The sequence below is a fragment of the Hyla sarda genome, chromosome 8 (assembly GCF_029499605.1).
Source record: "Hyla sarda isolate aHylSar1 chromosome 8, aHylSar1.hap1, whole genome shotgun sequence".
NCBI classification, from domain to species: Eukaryota; Metazoa; Chordata; class Amphibia; order Anura; family Hylidae; genus Hyla; species Hyla sarda.
The window spans coordinates 39,494,974-39,514,236 of NC_079196.1; the positions used below are offsets into that span (position 1 = coordinate 39,494,974).

Here is a 19,263-nt window from a genome sequence, read left to right on the forward strand (position 1 = left end):
ATACATGTATACTTATAAATGTACTGTAGCAACTAGGTTTTTCCTGATGAGATATATTAAAAACATTTAAAAGCATAGAAATACAAAACAATTAGATAGTTAATATCTACATTTATATGTGTATAACTAATTTCATAGTGTGGAAGCCCATTAAACGCAGAAAACCGGCCTTTACAGTAACTACTACAGCACAAGATGAGGAGCTGAGGCCAAGCACAAAGAACCAGACGTAAGTATTACTATACATATATACTTATAAATGTACTGTAGCAACTATTTAACTTGTTAAGCATGCATTGCTCATATACTGACAGCGCTATAGGATGTGTGATATTTTACAGCTCTCAGAGCTCTCCACTTCTATCGAGTGTGTATTAAAGATGATTGGATATAAGTGTAAATGCGTATAACATACAAGCCTTACAACTCTTAACTCTCTATTTTAGGCCCAATAAGTCTGAACCCCGACATTGACCCACACGTGTCAAGGCCTCAACGAGCGTTTCATCCATATGCTGATTACGAAAATGACAGGACCGCCTGCACAAGAAAAAAACGTGGCAGTAAAGTCCCAACCGTGAAGGACACAGCCGCTGTACAAAGTGGCATAAACAAATTTAACAGATGTAGATCAACCCTTTTTAAAAGACCAAGAGCTATAAAAACTGTAAAAGTATTACTGAAAGCTAAGAAATCATTAGCAAATCGGAGACGTCGAAAGGTGCAGAGACTTAGCAGTGTAAACACAAACAACACCATAACACGACAACACAATCCCCAAGATGATAATGATCCTCTAGAAGGTCCCAGCACGGCCATACATGGTTCACAAAATGCTACACACGATGCTCCAGCAGACAGCTCTATTCAGGCTGATAACACAACCCAGAGATTGGAACATTTCTTTCATAGACAGAGAGACCTTAAAGACTTTGATGGCATTGAGTATACCTTCCAGTCTTTACTGGACAAAATCACCAGGATTAACATCCCTCAAAATATTGTCCAGTAATGACTGAATGGCTTCATGCACCCCACTCACAGCCTCCACAAATGACTTTATATGACCTAGATTCACAAATCTAAAGTTTAGATTTGTGAATCTAGGTTATATACAGTCATTTGTGGAGGCTGTGAGTGGGGTGCATGAAGCCATTCAGTCATTACTGGACAATATCTTGAGGGATGTTAATCCTGGTGATTTTGTCCAGTTAAGGCTGGAAGGTGAACACTCACTCGGTCCCATTTATTCAACAAAACAGGGAAGAGATGTATTTAACCCCTTAACGACCATGGACGTGTATACACGTCCAGGGCGGATGCACGTTCCCGCACCAGGACGTGTATACTCGTCCATGGTTCTCGTGGGTGCTGCCCAGTGCACCCACGAGATCGCGGCGGGGGCTCAGCTGTAACACACAGCCGGGACCCTGCCGCACTGCCGGGACTGAAATAAACTTCGGTCCCGGCAGTTTAACCCTTACAGCCGCGGTCGGAAGTGACCGCGGGCTGTAAGTGTTATGACAGAGGGAGCTCCCTCTGTCACCCCTGCAGCACCCTGCAGTGCGATCGCAGGGTGCTGTGTGTGATCCCCGGCAGGCAGGGACCTGCCGCACTGCCGGGACCGAAGAAAACTTCGGTCCCGGCAGTTTAACCCTTACAGCCGTGGTCAGAAGCGACCGCGAGCTGTAAGGAGTTTTGACAGAGGGAGGGGGCTCCCTCTGTCTCTCTCCTGTAGCACCCCGCAACGATCGCGGGGTGCTGCTGCTTACCTGGGCAGCCGGGGCTCTTTACAAGGACCCCCAGGTCTGCCCCAATTATTGCCTGTGAGGACTAGCAGGCAGCATATATCTGCAATTCTTTGGAATACTAAGTATTCCAAAGCATTAAAAAAAGTGAAAAAATGTAATAAAATAAATAAAAGTGTATAAAAACAAGAAGTATAAAAAAAAAGTGTAAAAAAAATAAATAAATAAAAAAGTGTAAAAAAAAGTGTGAAAAAAAGTGTAAAAAGTTTAAAAAAAATATAAACACATTTATTAAATAAATATAGTAAAAAATAAAAATGTATAATGGGTAGGATTACACGGCGCACATCCGCAGCATATTACGTGCTGTGGAAGCCCGCCAACAGTCACAATAATGAGCTCCCTGCTGCGGCTGGGTAGCTTTGTGTGTCCACTAATAACGGTGGATTTCCCGCCGGCAGTCATGAGCGGACACACTGAGCTACCCAGCCACAGCAGTGATCTCGCCCTTGTGACTGCCGGGGGCATCCGCGGTGTGAAAGATGCTGCGGATGCGCTCTACACTGCGTCTCATTCATACTGCGTTTCCACAGTGTTAGAGGTATCCGTCAGCATCACGTCAAAAAGAGTGATGCTGACGTATACTGTAGCAGCTCCATTCATTTCTGAATGAGACGGCTACCGTATACATTGGCATCCCTTTTTTGACATGACAACGGAAACCTATACTGCAGAAACGCATTATGAATGGGGACTATTCATATAATGATGCCCTGAAATCCTCTCCTTCTGGGTCCTACCACGCGGCCAAGGAACCAAATATGGCCTAAGCGGGGGTATTCCCAAACACGGGCCGAGCAGCTTAATAAAATATAGGGTGCATTTCTTGCAATATCAGAAGTGATGTACGAAAAATATGCCCCACAAATGATGCATTTGTGAAAAAAGGCAAATTTCGAATTTTTAACACTGACATTGTAATAATTCCTGCCCAAAAACTACTATGGTGTTAAAATACTCACTGTACCCCTAGCGAATACCTTGAGTGGTCTAGTTTTTAAAATTGGGTAATTTGGGGGGGGGGTGTTCCTATGTTCAACTACCTTAAAATTTCTGCAAACCTTGCATAGCACACAAAAAAAAGATGTACTTTTCAAATTTTCAAAATTTCAAGTTAAATTGTTAGGCTTCTAATTAATTTAAAATGTTAATTAAAAACAAAAAAATGCTGTCAAAATAAAGTAGACATCTGAAATTATAAGTTTCATAAACTATTTGGTCAGTATGTATAAATATATGCAACCTGTTAGTGTTAAAATAGCAAAAAATCTTAATTTTTTAAAAAATTTCATGATTTTTTGCATTGTAAAAAAAAAAATACAAATGATATCGGCTTACTTTTACTATGTACATGAAGGACAACTTGTGACAAAAAAACAATGTCAGAATTATCGTGATTGGCAAAACGTTACCAGAGTTATTCTCTAATAAAGACAGACATCCCCGATTTGAAAAAACAGGCCTGGTCTTTCAGGGGCGTACAGGTTTATTTGTGTTGGTCCTTAAGGGGTTAAAGGGATACTCCGGTGCTTACACATCTTATCCCCTATCCAAAGGATAGGGGATAAGATGCCTGATCGCGGGAGTCCCGCAGCTGGGGACACCCGGGATCATGCACGCGGCACCCCGTTTGTAATCAGTCCCCGGAGTGTGTTCGCTCCGGGTCTGATTACCGGCGACCGCAGGGCCGGCGGCGTGTGATGTCATGCCTCCGCCCCCGTGTGACGTCACTACTATCGTAGCTATCACGCCCCCTCCCGTAAGCTTGCATTGATGGGCGGAGTGTGACGTCACACGGGGGCGGAGGCATGACATCACACGCCGCCGGCCGTGCGTTCAACCGTAATCAGACTGATTACAAACGGGGTGCCCCGTGCATGATCCCGGGCGTCCCCAGCTGCGGGACTCCCACGAGCAGGCACCTTATCCCCTATCCTTTGGATAGGGGATAACATGTGTAAGCACCGGAGTACCCCTTTAATGCAGAGACTTTCTTTGATGCACTAGCATCCGCATTACAGAGTAACGCTGAATGCTTGGCTTCAGATTGTTTGAAGCTCGTTGTGACAGTCATCAGAAACAGAAGGGGTGGGACTCAGAGGCGTTTGAAGTCTATTATTTACAGCGAGATCATCAAACAGAAATTAAATTGCCTGTATGACTTTAACAACTATGACTCTAATTTGTGTTTTGCCGCAAGCTTATGTGCTCTGGTAGCTGATGGGGACGTTGATGATGCGTTTTTATTGTCACGTGCCAAACAGATAGACACAGCATTGGGCATTCCTGATACTGAAATGGTAAGCTTTAGCGACATTGCAGCTTTTGAAAGCTACATGGGCATTACCATTAATATGTTGTACTACAGTAACGGTGATTGGCGTTATTTCCACACAGACAATAAGAACACAGACAAGACAGTGTATATTCTACACCATGAAGACCATTACTATGGCATTAAAAATGTGAAGGCCTTTTTTGGTTCCCGTTACTTTTGGGAAAAATGCGGTCTGTGTTCCACCATAAAAATAATCACTCGTGTCAGTTTTTTTGTGGAGCTTGTCAGAGACAAAACTGTACTGAAAGTGTAGAGACCCAGTCGCGCTGCCCTACCTGTCGTGTGTATTGTCGCTTCCTCCGCTGAGACCCAAAAACTTATAACTGTTGAGCAGCCAGGTATTGTTAGAAATAAGAAATCCTGGAGTATTGAAAAAAGACACAGAGATGTGTCTATACAAAGAGACACTTGATTTTACAACACTACCTTTTGGCTTCTAGTGCTTTTATTACGTCATTACGTCACTCTTTTTAAGACTATCTAGCAGCCCTTTTTCTGAATCTCAGGATCAGTGAGCCCGACCATCTGCGCGAAACACAAAGCCGCGATTAAACACGGCGTGTATTAGACTGTGACACCGGTACCGAGCATCTATTAATATCATGGACACACGGTTACAACACCCTTTTACATGTATTTTAGCAGGCCCCTCCAACTCTGGAAAGAGTTACTTTGTAAAAGAGCTGTTGTTCAATAGTGCTACTCATTGGACACACAAGCCCGACAATATTGTTTGGTTTTATGTGTGTTGGCAAAAACTGTATGATGACTTGTCTCGTTCTTTTCCAAACATTAGGTTTATTGAAGATCTGCCACATACATTTATAGATGATGATCTGTTTCCACCTGACAAGGTAAATTTGACCATTGTTGACGATCTCATGGAGAGCGCTAGTGAGAATAATGAAATAGAAAAAGCATTTACTAAGTATGTTCATCACAGGAATCTAAGTATATTATATCTAGTGCAGAATATATTTTGTCAGGGTAAAAAGAGTAGAACCAGAAATGTAAATACCAAGTACATGGTTCTTTTTAATAATCCACGTGATAAATTGCAAATTCTAACATTAGCGAGACAAATGTACCGTGGGAAAACCCATTTCTTCTTAGAAGCTTTTGAGGATGTTACAAAAGAACCTTATGGGCATTTACTAGTTGACTTAAGGGCAAACACCCCCGAGCAGTATCGTTTAGATCAGGTTTCTTTCCCCCATCTTTACCTGCTGTGTAAATTTATAAGAAAAGCTTCTCAAAAAATTGATGATTTCATCCTGTTGCACATTCAATGTGCTGTACATAGCAGTGTCAAGATGTCTGAGAGATTAAGACATAATTGGGCACTTTTAAAAACCCTGGTGAAAGCCACTCCTTCAGCTAGAAAATCTATATTGCGACATGCAAGCGATGATTTAATATCAGCTTGGGGAGATCGCTCTGAATATCTTGAAAGGGAGAATACCTCTAAAAGAACGCCAGAAAAATATACAAAAAAAGTGGCGTAAAGCTATAAAGAAGCTAAGTGATAGATCCTTGCCCATAAAGAAAAAGAAGCGCTTAGTGAACCAGACAGGAGGGTTTATAGGTCCGCTATTGGGATTTGCAATTCCTTTAATAACAAGTCTACTTTTTAACAAATAATGGATCATGCGGAGAAAATGTACTTGGTGCCAAAACACGAACTCAACAAGCTAAGTCAGGCTGTTACACCTAAACCTAACATACACCAGAGTGTAATACAGAGGTTGGATGGCGAAATTAGCAGTATTTTACATCGTAGTGACTCGTCAGATGATGTTAAAATTAAGAGATACACTGATATACTGCAAAGATACTTGGTTCTTGCTAAACAGAGTGGGAAAGAGCTTGCAACTTTAAATATTGTTACTCCTAGTAATTCTGATCATCAGCAATTAGCTAATGTACCCTCTGATAAAGGTGATGCTGTCAATGAAATTATAAATCATGTCAATCCCCGTTTTAAGAAAAATGCTGAACTCTTGCGGAGTAGGCTACTACAGAACAACAACATTACTGCCTGGAATGCCAGAGGTGAATTTATTTACAAGGGCAACGTTGTACCCGGATCTAACATGGTGGACTTGGTGAGTGTTACGCCGAGCGCTCCGGGTCCCTGCTCCTCCCCGGAGCGCTCACGGCGTCTCTCTCCCTGCAGCGCCCCGGTCAGACCCGCTGACCGGGAGCGCTGCACTGACATTGCCGGCGGGGATGCGATTCGCATAGCAGGACGCGCCCGCTCGCGAATCGCATCCCAAGTCACTTACCCGTCCCGGTCCCCGGCTGTCATGTGCTGGCGCGCGCGGCTCCGCTCTCTAGGGCGCGCGCGCGCCAGCTCTCTGAGACTTAAAGGGCCAGTGCACCAATGATTGGTGCCTGGCCCAATTAGCTTCCACCTGCTCCCTGGCTATATCACCTCACTTCCCCTGCACTCCCTTGCCGGATCTTGTTGCCTTGTGCCAGTGAAAGCGTTTAGTGTTGTCCAAGCCTGTGTTACCTGATCTCCTGCTATCCATATTGACTACGAACCTTGCCGCCTGCCCCGACCTTCTGCTACGTCTGACCTTGCCTCTGCCTAGTCCTTCTGCCCCACGCCTTCTCAGCAGTCAGCGAGGTTGAGCCGTTGCTAGTGGATACGACCTGGTTGCTACCGCCGCAGCAAGACCATCCCGCTTTGCGGCGGGCTCTGGTGAACACCAGTAGCCACTTAGAACCGGTCCACCAGCACGGTCCACGCCAATCCCTCGCTGACACAGTGGATCCACAACCTGTAAGCCGAATCGTGACAGTAGATCCGGCCATGGATCCCGCTGAGGTGCCGCTGCCAAGTCTCGCTGACCTTACCACGGTGGTCGCTCAGCAATCGCAGCAAATTGCCCAACAAGGACAGCAGCTGTCGCAGTTGACCGCCACGTTACAGCAACTTCTGCCTCTGCTACAGCAGCAACCATCTCCTCCGCCAGCTCCTGCACCTCCTCCGCAGCGAGTGGCCGCTCCTAGCCTCCGCTTGTCCCTGCCGGACAAATTTGATGGGGACTCTAGACTCTGCCGTGGATTTTTGTCTCAATGTTCCCTGCATATGGAGATGTTGTCGGACTTGTTTCCTACAGAACGGTCTAAGGTGGCGTTCGTAGTGAGCCTTCTTTCAGGAAAGGTCTTGTCTTGGGCCACACCACTTTGGGACCGCAATGATCCTGCCACAGCCACAGTCCAGTCCTTCTTTGCTGAAGTCCGTAGTGTCTTCGAGGAACCAGCCCGAGCTTCTTCTGCCGAGACTGCCCTGCTGAACCTGGTCCAGGGTAATTCTTCAGTAGGCGAGTACGCCATCCAATTTCGTACTCTCGCTTCCGAATTATCTTGGAATAACGAGGCTCTCTGCGCGACCTTTAAAAAAGGCCTATCCAGCAACATCAAGGATGTGCTGGCCGCACGAGAGATTCCTGCCAACCTGCAAGAACTTATTCATTTGGCCACCCGCATTGACATGCGTTTTTCTGAGAGACATCAGGAGCTCCGCCAGGAAAAAGACTTAGATCTCTGGGCACCTCTCCCACAGTATCCTTTGCAATCTACGCCTGGGCCTCCCGCCGAGGAGGCCATGCAAGTGGATCGGTCTCGCCTGACCCAGGAAGAGAGGAATCGCCGGAGGGAAAAAAATCTTTGTCTGTACTGTGCCAGTACCGAGCATTTCTTGGTGGATTGCCCTATTCGTCCTCCACGTCTAGGAAACGCACGCACACACCCAGCTCACGTGGGTGTGGCGTCTCTTGGTTCGAAGTCTGCTTCTCCACGTCTCACGGTGCCCGTGCGGATTTCTCCTTCTGCCAACTCCTCCCTCTCAGCCGTGGCCTGCTTGGACTCTGGTGCCTCTGGGAATTTTATTCTGGATTCTTTGGTGAATAAATTCTGCATCCCGGTGACCCGTCTCGTCAAGCCGCTCTACATTTCCGCGGTCAACGAAGTTAGATTGGATTGCACCGTGCGTTACCGCACAAAACCCCTCTTAATGTGCATTGGACCCCATCACGAAATGATTGAATTTTTCGTCCTTCCCAACTGCACCTCTGAGGTCCTCCTCGGTCTGCCATGGCTCCAGCTTCATTCTCCCACCCTTGACTGGACCACCGGGGAGATCAAGAACTGGGACTCTGCTTGCCACAGGAAATGCCTCTCCCCCCCCCTCCCAGTCCCGTCAGGCAAGCCTCAGTGCCTCCTCCTACACCTGGTCCCCCCAAGGCTTATCTGGACTGTGCCTTGCCTCCTCATGGCCCCCGTCCTGGTGACTCCCTGCCCCGTGCCAAGCTTCACCCTCTGCCCTCCCTCCCCATTCTCACTCCTGCTGTACTGCCTGCCTTTGAGGAAACCCTACATTCACTCCTGGTGTCCTCGTCCCAGGTAAAGCAGTTGCCGGACAAAAAAAGGGGGAGACCTAAGGGGGGGGTACTGTTACGCCGAGCGCTCCGGGTCCCTGCTCCTCCCCGGAGCGCTCACGGCGTCTCTCTCCCTGCAGCGCGCCGGTCAGACCCGCTGACCGGGAGCGCTGCACTGACATTGCCGGCGGGGATGCAATTCGCATAGCGGGACGCGCCCGCTCGCGAATCGCATCCCAAGTCACTTACCGGTCCCGGTCCCCGGCTGTCATATGCTGGCGCGCGCGGCTCCGCTCTCTAGGGCGCGCGCGCGCCAGCTTTCTGAGACTTAAAGGGCCAGTGCCTGGCCCAATTAGCTTAATTAGCTTCCACCTGCTCCCTGGCTATATCACCTCACTTCCCCTGCACTCCCTTGCCGGATCTTGTTGCCTTGTGCCAGTGAAAGCGTTTAGTGTTGTCCAAGCCTGTGTTACCTGATCTCCTGCTATCCATATTGACTACGAACCTTGCCGCCTGCCCCGACCTTCTGCTACGTCTGACCTTGCCTCTGCCTAGTCCTTCTGTCCCACGCCTTCTCAGCAGTCAGCGAGGTTGAGCCGTTGCTAGTGGATACGACCTGGTTGCTACCGCCGCAGCAAGACCATCCCGCTTTGCGGCGGGCTCTGGTGAACACCAGTAGCCACTTAGAATCGGTCCACCAGCACGGTCCACGCCAATCCCTCGCTGACACAGTGGATCCACAACCTGTAAGCCGAATAGTGACAGTGAGAAGTACAACTCATAGTCATAGTCTGCTAAAAAAAACAAAATACCCCCAGGACTGGATACACTTATGCAGGGCATGGCTGAACTGAATATACCCTCTACTGTGGTTGGCAATTCGTCTACTAGAGAGGCGCTGGATGGTTTAAAAATGGACTTGACTGGTACCTCTGGAACCTTAATCCCTAGACGCTGAATCCTTCTGATACCGGCTTCTCCGGCTGGTATAACCCAAGGAAGCCAACTTCCTAAAAAGAGGACTGTGCCTTTGCTACAAGCTGCTTGGTTATCCCTGTAAATAAATATATATTAATGTATTTTTACTCAGTGTTATTTAATGACTGTATCTATATGCAATTAAACACTTATCTTTTATAAAAAATATTTTGATATATGTTTTATGTAAAAACAATTCTTTGAAATGTGTCTGAATATATGATTACTTCTATTAATAAAACTTTATAAATGATACATTGCTGTCTGTTTTTATTATAAGGCATTTCTGCTACGCAGGCATGTTGTAACATGTTTACATTCATAAACAGTCACAGCCCTTTAGGAGATTATGGCAGTGACTGTGGGGAAAAGGGAGGGGTGCAGCTGTGCAGGGATGGGGCGTGGCATGACATCACAGGGGGCGTGGCATGATGTCACAAAGGGGCGTGGCAACAGTCACTTTACTTCCGGTGGGCGTGTTGACGAAAAGTTTCAGGGGGCGGGGAACCTGTCACTTCACTTCCGGTGAGCGGTTTGATGAAAAGTATCCCCCCCCTCACTACTGACTCACTTATGGGATATACTATATATAATGTGAGGGGTGGACTCACTTATGGGAGATACCATATATAATGTGCGGGGTGGACTCACTTATAGGAGATACTGTATATATAATGTGAGGGGTGGAGTCACTTATGGGAGATACTGTATATATAATGTGAGGGGTGGACTCACTTATGGGATATACTGTATATATAATGTGAGGGGTGGACTCACTTATGGGAGATACTGTATATATAATATGAGGGGTGGACTCACTTATGGGAGATACTGTATATATAATGTGAGGGGTGGAATCACTTATGGGAGATACTGTATATATAATATGAGGGGTGGACTCACTTATGGGAGATACTGTATATATAATGTGAGGGGTGGACTCGCTTATGGGAGATACTGTATATATAATGTGAGGGGTGGACTCACTTATGGGAGATACTGTATATATAATATGAGGGGTGGACTCACTTATGGGAGATACTGTATATATAATGTGAGGGGTGGACTCACTTATGGGAGATACTGTATATATAATGTGAGGGGTGGAGTCACTTATGGGGGATACTGTTGTGGTAGCTGCCTTGGGGTGTTGTGTAGGTGGGGTGTTGTGTTGGTATATAAGGGGTTAATTTAACCCTTGTCACTCGTGACGCCAGGGTGAGGGTTAATACGCTGAGGTAAATCTTTGGCCTATCGCCACCCTTCCCAGAAACGATAGGTGCGTGTATAAATGACTGAATGTCCACAGCAAAGATGAACTTGAACTTGCGTGAAACTTTACTGAGGTATTTGCGGTACATCCAATAACAGCAACAGTCTTATTAACAAAGTCTCTATTCAGCACGGCAGAAGTGATTGACAGATGCTGAGGACCATTGAGTTATCCAGAAATTATTAGAATTAGGATTGATGCAGAGATCCGTCTGGATTTAGAGGAGTATTTAGGTCCGGTGATCTTGCGGAGTTAACAGGGATTGAGATAACTCACAGTTTTTGAGAGATGGCCGTTGCCGCAAGGCTTAGGCCTAGTCACTGCTGATGACAGCTGCGCAGATCCTTCCTCATCAGCAGCGCAGGAACAAGAGAGCGATTAATGGCTGCCGCTCCCTTATATGGGCAGGGGCAGGGCCGTTTTGGATTGGTCCAATGTCAGCTGTCACTCACCGTTACAATGCATGGTGGGCGATCACCTGACTACCTCCAAAGGTCCTTAACTAGAAAACCATAGAGTTCTGTAACGCATCACGTGACCCGCAGGTCCTGCGACACTACAACAAGGTAAGTATACATTATATACATATTTACACTTAGAATTTGAATAATTTTAACTACTAAAGGGGTGACTAGGGGCTAACTATAGATGAGGACCCCACCGGTACCTAGGGACTCTGACTTTGGGGACCTGACCACAAGGTAACGGATGCAATCCGGTACCGGGACACCACACTGTATATATAATGTGAGGGATGGACTCACTTATGGGAGATACTGTATATATAATGTGAGGGGTGGACTCACTTATGGGATATACTGTATATATAATGTGAGGGGTGGACTCACTTATGGGAGAAACTGTATATATAATGTGAGGGGTGGAGTCACTTATAGGAGATACTGTATATATAATATGAGGGGTGGACTCACTTATGGGAGATACTGTATATAATGTGAGGGGTGGACTCACTTATGGGAGATACTGTATATATAATGTGAGGGGTGGACTCACTTATGGGAGATACTGTATATATAATGTGAGGGGTGGAGTCACTTATGGGATATACTGTATATAATGTGAGGGGTAGACTCACTTATGGGATATACTGTATATATGATGTGAGGGGTGGAGTCACTTATGGGAGATAATGTATATATAATGTGAGGGGTGGACTCACTTATGGGAGATACTGTATATATAATGTGAGGGGTGGACTCACTTATGGGATATACTGTATATATAATGTGAGGGGTGGACTCACTTATGGGAAATACTGTATATATAATGTGAGGGGTGGAGTCACTTGTGGGATATACTGTATATATATTGTGAGGGGTGGACTCACTTATGGGAGATACTGTATATAATGTGAGGGGTGGACTCACTTATGGGGGATACTGTATATATAATGTGAGGGGTGGACTCACTTATGGGAGATACTGTATATAATGTGAGGGGTGGACTCACTTATGGGATATACTGTATATATAATGTGAGGGGTGGAGTCACTTATAGGAGATACTGTATATAATGTGAGGGGTGGACTCACTTATGGGAGATACTGTATATATAATGTGAGGGGTGGAGTCACTTATAGGAGATACTGTATATATAATGTGAGGGGTGGAGTCACTTATGGGATATACTGTATATATAATGTGAGGGGTGGACTCACTTATGGGAGATACAGTATATAATGTGAGGGGTGGACTCATTTATGTGAGATACTGTATATATAATGTAAGGGGTGGAGTCACTTATGGGAGATACTGTATATATAATGTGAGGGGTGGACTCACTTATGGGAGATACTGTATATATAATGTGAGGGGTGGACTCACTTATGGGAGATACTGTATATATATAATGTGAGGGGTGGACTCACTTATGGGAGATACTGTATATATAATGTGAGGGGTGGACTCACTTATGGGAGATACTGTATATATAATGTGAGGGGTGGACTCACTTATGGGATATACTGTATATATAATGTGAGGGGTGGAGTCACTTATGGGATATACTGTATATAATGTGAGGGGTGGACTCACTTATGGGATATACTGTATATAAGGTGAGGGGTGGACTCACTTATGGGATATACTGTATATAATGTGAGGGGTGGACTCACTTATGGGAGATACTGTATATATAATGTGAGGGGTGGACTCACTTATGGGAGATACTGTATATATAATGTGAGGGGTGGACTCACTTATGGGATATACTGTATATAATGTGAGGGGTGGAGTCACTTATGGGATATACTGTATATAATGTGAGGGGTGGAGTCACTTATGGGAGATACTGTATATATAATGTGAGGGGTGGACTCACTTATGGGAGATACTGTATATATAATGTGAGGGGTGGACTCACTTATGGGAGATACTGTATATATAATGTGAGGGGTGGACTCACTTATGGGAGATACTGTATATATAATGTGAGGGGTGGACTCACTTATGGGATATACTGTATATAATGTGAGGGGTGGACTCACTTATGGGAGATACTGTATATATAATGTGAGGGGTGGACTCACTTATGGGATATACTGTATATAATGTGAGGAGTGGAGTCACTTATGGGATATACTGTATATATAATGTGAGGGGTGGACTCACTTATGGGAGATACTGTATATATAATGTGAGGAGTGGACTCACTTATGGGAGATACTGTATATATAATGTGAGGGGTGGACTCACTTATGGGAGATACTGTATATATAATGTGAGGGGTGGACTCACTTATGGGAGATACTGTATATATAATGTGAGGGGTGGAGTCACTTATGGGAGATACTGTATATAATGTGAGGGGTGGACTCACTTATGGGAGATACTGTATATAAAATGTGAGGGGTGGACTCACTTATGGGATATACTGTATATATAATGTGAGGGGTGGAGTCACTTATGGGAGATACTGTATATATAATGTGAGGGGTGGACTCACTTATGGGAGATACTGTATATATAATGTGAGGGGTGGACTCACTTATGGGATATACTGTATATATAATGTGAGGGGTGGACTCACTTATGGGAGATACTGTATATAATGTGAGGGGTGGACTCACTTATGGGAGATACTGTATATATAATGTGAGGGGTGGACTCACTTATGGGAGATACTGTATATATAATGTGAGGGGTGGACTCACTTATGAGAGATACTGTATATAATGTGAGGGGTGGACTCACTTATGGGATATACTGTATATAATGTGAGGGGTGGACTCACTTATGGGAGATACTGTATATAATGTGAGGGGGGGAGTCACTTATGGGAGATACTGTATATAATGTGAGGGGTGGACTCACTTATGGGAGATACTGTATATAATGTGAGGAGTGGACTCATTTATGGGAGATACTGTATATAATGTGAGGGGTGGACTCACTTATGGGATATACTGTATATATGATGTGAGGGGTGGACTCACTTATGGGAGATACTGTATATAATGTGAGGGGTGGACTCACTTATGGGAGATACTGTATATATAATGTTAGGGGTGGAGTCACTTATGGGAGATACTGTATATATAATGTGAGGGGTGGAGTCACTTATGGGAGATACTGTATATATAATGTGAGGGGTGGACTCACTTATGGGATATACTGTATATATAATGTGAGGGGTGGACTCACTTATGGGATATACTGTATATATAATGTGAGGGGTGGAGTCACTTATGGGAGATACTGTATATATAATGTGAGGGGTGGACTCACTTATGGGATATACTGTATATAATGTGAGGGGTGGACTCACTTATGGGATATACTGTATATAATGTGAGGGGTGGACTCACTTATGGGAGATACTGTATATATAATGTGAGGGGTGGAGTCACTTATGGGATATACTGTATATATAATGTGAGGGGTGGACTCACTTATGGGAGATACTGTATATATAATGTGAGGGGTGGACTCACTTATGGGATATACTGTATATATAATGTGAGGGGTGGACTCACTTATGGGATATACTGTATATATAATGTGAGGGGTGGAGTCACTTATGGGAGATACTGTATATAATGTGAGGGGGAGTCACTTATGGGATATACTGTATATAATGTGAGGGGTGGACTCACTTATGGGAGATACTGTATATAATGTGAGGGGTGGACTCACTTATGGGAGATACTGTATATAATGTGAGGGGTGGACTCACTTATGGGAGATACTGTATATAATGTGAGGGGGGAGTCACTTATGGGATATACTGTATATAATGTGAGGGGTGGAGTCACTTATGGGAGATACTGTATATAATGTGAGGGGTGGACTCACTTATGGGAGATACTGTATATATAATGTGAGGGGTGGACTCACTTATGGGAGATACTGTATATAATGTGAGGGGTGGACTCACTTATGGGAGATACTGTATATAATGTGAGGGGTGGACTCACTTATGGGATATACTGTATATAATGTGAGGGGTGGACTCACTTATGGGAGATACTGTATATATAATGTGAGGGGTGGACTCACTTATGTGAGATACTGTATATATAATGTGAGGGGTGGACTCACTTATGGGAGATACTGTATATAATGTGAGGGGTGGACTTACTTATGGTAGATACTGTATATATAATGTGAGGGGTGGACTCACTTATGGGAGATACTGTATATATAATGTGAGGGGTGGAGTCACTTATGGGAGATACTATATATAATGTGAGGGGTGGACTCACTTATGGGAGATACTGTATATATAATGTGAGGGGTGGAGTCACTTATGGGAGATACTGTATATATAATGTGAGGGGTGGAGTCACTTATGGGAGATACTGTATATAATGTGAGGGGTGGACTCATTTATGGGAGATACTGTATATATAATGTGAGGGGTGGAGTCACTTATGGGAGATACTGTATATAATGTGAGGGGTGGACTCACTTATGGGAAATACTGTATATATAATGTGAGGGGTGGAGTCACTTATGGGAGATACTGTATATATAATGTGAGGGGTGGAGTCACTTATGGGAGATACTGTATATATAATGTGAGGGGTGGAGTCACTTATGGGAGATACTGTATATAATGTGAGGGGTGGACTCACTTATGGGAAATACTGTATATATAATGTGAGGGGTGGACTCACTTATGGGAAATACTGTATATAATGTGAGGGGTGGAGTCACTTATGGGAGATACTGTATATATAATGTGAGGGGTGGACTCACTTATGGGAGATACTGTATATAATGTGAGGGGTGGAGTCACTTATGGGAGATACTGTATATAATGTGAGGGGTGGACTCACTTATGGGATATACTGTATATAATGTGAGGGGTGGAGTCACTTATGGGAGATACTGTATATATAATGTGAGGGGTGGAGTCACTTATGGGATATACTGTATAAATAATGTGAGGGGTGGACTCACTTATGGGATATACTGTATATAATGTGAGGGGTGGACTCACTTATGGGATATACTGTATATAATGTGAGGGGTGGACTCACTTATGGGAGATACTGTATATAATGTGAGGGGTGGACTCACTTATGGGAGATACTGTATATAATGTGAGGGGTGGACTCACTTATGGGATATACTGTATATATAATGTGAGGGGTGGAGTCACTTATGGGATATACTGTATATAATGTGAGGGGGGGAGTCACTTATGGGATATACTGTATAAATAATGTGAGGGGTGGACTCACTTATGGGAGATATTGTATATATATAATGTGAGGGGTGGAGTCACTTATGGGAGATACTGTATATATAATATGAGGGGTGGATTCACTTATGGGATATACTGTATATATAATGTGAGGGGTGGAGTCACTTATGGGAGATACTGTATATATAATGTGAGGGGTGGACTCACTTATGGGAGATACTGTATATATAATATGAGGGGTGGATTCACTTATGGGATATACTGTATATATAATGTGAGGGGTGGAGTCACTTATGGGAAATACTGTATATAATGTGAGGGGTGGAGTCACTTATGGGAGATACTGTATATATAATGTGAGGGGTGGAGTCACTTATGGGAGATACTGTATATAATGTGAGGGGTGGACTCACTTATGGGAAATACTGTATATAATGTGAGGGGTGGACTCACTTATGGGAAATACTGTATATAATGTGAGGGGTGGAGTCACTTATGGGAGATACTGTATATATAATGTGAGGGGTGGACTCACTTATGGGAGATACTGTATATAATGTGAGGGGTGGAGTCACTTATGGGAGATACTGTATATAATGTGAGGGGTGGACTCACTTATGGGATATACTGTATATAATGTGAGGGGTGGAGTCACTTATGGGAGATACTGTATATATAATGTGAGGGGTGGAGTCACTTATGGGATATACTGTATAAATAATGTGAGGGGTGGACTCACTTATGGGATATACTGTATATAATGTGAGGGGTGGACTCACTTATGGGATATACTGTATATAATGTGAGGGGTGGACTCACTTATGGGAGATACTGTATATAATGTGAGGGGTGGACTCACTTATGGGAGATACTGTATATAATGTGAGGGGTGGACTCACTTATGGGATATACTGTATATATAATGTGAGGGGTGGAGTCACTTATGGGATATACTGTATATAATGTGAGGGGGGGAGTCACTTATGGGATATACTGTATAAATAATGTGAGGGGTGGACTCACTTATGGGAGATATTGTATATATATAATGTGAGGGCTGGAGTCACTTATGGGAGATACTGTATATATAATATGAGGGGTGGATTCACTTATGGGATATACTGTATATATAATGTGAGGGGTGGAGTCACTTATGGGAGATACTGTATATATAATGTGAGGGGTGGACTCACTTATGGGAGATACTGTATATATAATATGAGGGGTGGATTCACTTATGGGATATACTGTATATATAATGTGAGGGGTGGAGTCACTTATGGGATATACTGTATATATAATGTGAGGGGTGGACTCACTTATGGGAGATACTGTATATATAATGTGAGGGGTGGAGTCACTTATGGGATATACTGTATATATATAATGTGAGGGGTGGAGTCACTTATGGGAGATACTGTATATATAATGTGAGGGGTGGAGTCACTTATGGGAGATACTGTATATATAATGTGAGGGGTGGACTCACTTATGGGAGATACTGTATATATAATGTGAGGGGTGGACTCACTTATGGGATATACTGTATATATAATGTGAGGGGTGGAGTCACTTATGGGATATACTGTATATATAATGTGAGGGGTGGAGTCACTTATGGGATATACTGTATATATAATGTGAGGGGTGGAGTCACTTATGGGAGATACTGTATATAATGTGAGGGGTGGACTCACTTATGGGAGATACTGTATATATAATGTGAGGGGTGGACTCACTTATGGGAGATACTGTATATAATGTGAGGGGTGGAGTCACTTATGGGATATACTGTATATAATGTGAGGGGTGGACTCACTTATGGGAGATACTGTATATATAATGTGAGGGGTGGAGTCACTTATGGGATATACTGTATATATAATGTGAGGGGTGGACTCACTTATGGGAGATACTGTATATATAATGTGAGGGGTGGAGTCACTTATGGGAGATACTGTATATAATGTGAGGGGTGGAGTCACTTATGGGAGATACTGTATATAATATGAGGGGTGGACTCACTTATGGGAAATACTGTATATATAATGTGAGGGGTGGACTCACTTATGGGAGATACTGTATATATAATGTGAGGGGTGGACTCACTTATGGGATATACTGTATATATAATGTGAGGGGTGGACTCACTTATGGGAGATACTGTATATAATGTGAGGGGTGGAGTCACTTATGGGATATACTGTATATAATGTGAGGGGTGGACTCACTTATGGGAGATACTGTATATAATGTGAGGGGTGGAGTCACTTATGGGAGATACTGTATATATAATGTGAGGGGTGGACTCACTTATGGGACATACTGTATATATAATGTGAGGAGTGGACTCACTTATGGGATATACTGTATATATAATGTGAGGGGTGGACTCACTTATGGGAGATATTGTATATATAATGTGAGGGGTGGACTCACTTATGGGACATACTGTATATATAATGTGAGGGGTGGAGTCACTTATGGGATATACTGTATATAATGTGAGGGGTGGAGTCACTTATGGGATATACTGTATATAATGTGAGGGGTGGACTCATTTATGTGAGATACTGTATATAATGTGAGGGGTTGACTCATTTATGGGAGATACTGTATATATATGGTGCAAATCAGATTGTATCCACTTTGCTTACTTTTAAACAGCCCCTTTAAGGTGACCTGGGCCCCCGCAGTCCGCTGCGTCACACTCTTCTCGCACTATTTCCTGTATCAGATACTGTACTTTTATTTTCATCCGTTCTACTGCAGAGCAAAACACGTAGGGCCCCTCCGAGGGGGGCTCCC

The 19,263-nt window shown here is 44.0% G+C and overlaps 1 long non-coding RNA gene across 5 annotated transcripts in view; it reads right to left on the reverse strand.

Moving 5' to 3' along the window:
• LOC130284580 (uncharacterized) overlaps nucleotides 1–19,249 on the reverse strand; it is a 59,186-nt gene extending 39,937 nt beyond the window's left edge. For all 5 annotated transcript variants that reach the window (XR_008847091.1, XR_008847095.1, XR_008847094.1 and 2 more), the window contains exons 1-2: nucleotides 19,113–19,249; nucleotides 9,465–9,588 (exon numbers count right to left, since the gene is read on the reverse strand). This is a non-coding gene — a long non-coding RNA (uncharacterized LOC130284580). The remainder of the gene's footprint in view (nucleotides 1–9,464; nucleotides 9,589–19,112) is intronic.
• Between the last annotated feature and the right edge of the window lie 14 nt (nucleotides 19,250–19,263).